This window comes from Odontomachus brunneus, unplaced genomic scaffold, assembly GCF_010583005.1.
Source record: "Odontomachus brunneus isolate Ranch 3 - 2012 unplaced genomic scaffold, Obru_v1 Obru_scaffold_310, whole genome shotgun sequence".
Lineage (NCBI taxonomy): Eukaryota > Metazoa > Arthropoda > Insecta > Hymenoptera > Formicidae > Odontomachus > Odontomachus brunneus.
The window spans coordinates 221226-224364 of NW_022639760.1; the positions used below are offsets into that span (position 1 = coordinate 221226).

The window sequence follows — 3139 nt, forward strand, 5'->3', positions numbered from 1 at the left end:
TCGAGGAAAAAGTTTTGCCGTACACGCTCTTATCAAACATACTGTACATTTCTTATTCTTAGTCATTTAACATTTCAATTCTCACAAGGGATCTGACGGAACTGTCCCTCACCGATTTTGATGTACTTTGAATATGTTGTAGAGCATCAAAAAGTAAGAAAATAAGATAGACCTTAAAAAAATTATTGGAAGTGTTATACGTTCTGTAGACTATACATACCTTCGCGTGGAATGAATCCTGGAAAGTAAATCACTCACATGTTAGATAGAGGAACACCTGGGCGAATAATATCTTAACAACGGTAAATCAGATGTGTCATCAGATGTATCATCATTCCTTATCACTTAGCTTCCTTCAAAGTTTAATCAGAACATTGAAAAACCTCCAGTTCCAGAATTTTCTCCTCGATTTCAAGGTATCTCTATCTCCACCTCAATCACATCATTACAGTGAAGCTGCTCCTTCTTTCCTGACTCTATACGACGCGGACACTCTTCTAATTTACATACAATCGATAAATTTCTTTTGCGCGGTTAAAAAAAAACCAAGGAAAAAAGTAAAAGTGCTCCGTAAATTCGCCACTAATTAGCCCAAAGCCCGTTCGGAGCACAACTATTAAAGATCGATCGTCTCGTCATCTATCCTCAAAAATAAGTCGCCTCCTCTCCTATTTTTTATTATTTATTTTTCTTTTTATCCATTTTTCGAGTATTCCATTCGGCTATTTAGTCTTTTCTTATCACGATAATTTAGCGAGTCTGATATTTATTACTGAATTTTATATATTTTTCCCCTACTATCGTAATAAACAAAAAGAAAAAACGTAATAAAAATTATTATTACGTTTTCATTTATTGATTTGTTTTACATTGACTGATATCTCTGATATCAAGAGAGAGAGGAAAAGAAAATCAAAACTAACTCAAGAAGACATAATGTTAATTATAAAATATGTTTTATTTTGTGTATAATCACACATGGAGACAAATATATAATTTTAATTTTTTTTAGAATAATGTTATTTAATCATACTGGAATGTCATACTGTTCCTGTATGCAATATTATCTGCTCTCAACCTTCCACGATGTCCGATAACTTCGGAAGAAGTGAAAGTAAATGAGAAGATTGAATATATACTTTAAGAAATAGGAGATGAAAACAAATTTCAACTAGAAGAGGAGCAAACACTAGATTTTTATGATTCAAATGAGGTTCCAGAGGCAGAAACAGTTGATCTGTTGGAGCATGATGAAAGTGAGAATTATTTTCCAGAAGAAGTTATTTGTACTTCTGTTGATGCAGCAATCTCAAGCGACTATAAAAGGCAAGCTGTGAAAAACTGGAGAAGTGATAAAACAGGATCAGGATCGTTGGAATCGGTTAAACAAAGATATAAAAGAGTAACATCACTACGACAATTACGACGATGGGAGAAGTACATCAATACAAGTAGTATCAGAAGAGAAAAATTGCAAAGATTTTCTGGTTATACATTAAACTATTTCAATGAAGCGTTCTAAAGAGAAATAATTTTGCCTGTATAGTTCCTAAAAAAATTATAGGAAGTTATGTTCTGCAGACTACACGTACACTCGCGTGGAATGCATCCTACAAAATAAATCACATACATGCTACATAGAAGGACACTTGGATTCATAATATCTTAACAATGTTACATCAGATATGGCATCATTTCTTATAACGTAGCTTCCTTCGAAGTTTAGCCAGAACATTAAAGAACCTCCAATTCTGGAATTTTCTCCTCGATTTCAAGATATCCCTACTTCCATGTCAACCATATTGACACATATAAAAATGTCAGGATATCTGTAAACATTTAAATTCGAAAAAATACTTAAAGATTTTAGTTCGCCCAAATGTTACCTGCAGCATTGTTCTGACTAAAACCATTTGTGCTATTGTGACCTGTTGCAACTATTTTCAGGAAAAGGCTCGGGACGCATCAACTTAATATATCATAAAGAAATTTTGAAACTTTCCTAAAAATTTTTGTAATTTTAATGCCTGCAGAAATACGTATGCTATTTATATGTAAACGTTTAAATAGAATTTCTATCGAGAGAAAAATTTAACAAAAATTTAAGTAAAATGAATTTAAGTAAAATGAAATATATGCACTGAGATTCATTTCGTCTTATTTTTTTCAAACATGCTTTACTAACCTATTTAAATTCTTTTCTTATTTATTTGTTCCATATCCGATTCGCAGTTAATATAAAATTCTGTAGAATTAGATGAAAATATGTGCACTAATAAAAAAGGAGGGAGAGGGCCAGTATCCGTTCGATTCGACAGATAAATATAAATAGACTTTTATATTATATTAACTGTCGTGCTTACATCGCGCTTCATCATACCTCCATCGTGCCTGCATCGCGCTTTATCGTACTCCATCAAAACTCCGTCATGCCTCCATCGCGCACCATCATGCCTCCATCGTGCTTCCATCGCGCTCCATTGCGCCTCCATAGGGCTCCATCGTAGTTCCATCATGCCTCCACCGCGTTCCATCGTGCCTCCATCGCGTCTATCATGCTTCCATCGTACCTGTATCGCGCTCCATCGCGCCTCCATGCGTGCGTTCGAAAATTCTATTCGGGTGCACTCGCTGCATTGGAGTGAGATAAAGAGAGAGGAAGAGCACCCGGGTAAAGTTTTCGAACGCGCTTTATAGGGTTCCATCGAGTTGAAACTTGAAGCTAATGTTTGGAACGAACGAAAAGATAATCATACATTCAGTGTTTGAAATGTTACTTTTAAAAAGTAACTTTTAATCGAGCACGTTATATGTTTTAAAAATAATCCATTATCGTTAATTAAGAAATAACGATTCGTTACCATTTCCGTTATTTCTTCTATTATTGTGAAGATTTTCTTTCAGAATTTGCTGCAAAGTAATGATAAACGTAAAGTCTACATTTGATATCTAATCATTATCTAAAAAATGTGATTATATATTATTAATAAATTACTTTCTTTACAATACGAATTTATGGCAAATGGACATCTCCAAATGTCTTCAAGTTAGAAAACTCTGCCTTTTCAAAAAACACACTACTCATTCATGATGAAAAAATTTTTATGGTCGTCTTGGAAGCAAGAAAGAAAGAAAGAAA

General features: G+C 33.7%; 1 protein-coding gene across 2 annotated transcripts in view; it reads right to left on the reverse strand.

Annotated features, from left to right (window-relative positions):
- The window catches only part of LOC116853355, a 14598-nt gene extending 11535 nt beyond the window's left edge, over nt 1–3063 (reverse strand). Inside the window, exon 1 of one of the 2 annotated variants that reach the window (XM_032834417.1) lies at nt 2381–3063. The gene's annotated coding sequence lies outside the window, so the exon portion shown is untranslated. Of the gene's footprint in view, nt 1–2363 lie in introns of both variants that reach the window. The other variant, XM_032834416.1, reaches the window with a different exon arrangement.
- Between the last annotated feature and the right edge of the window lie 76 nt (nt 3064–3139).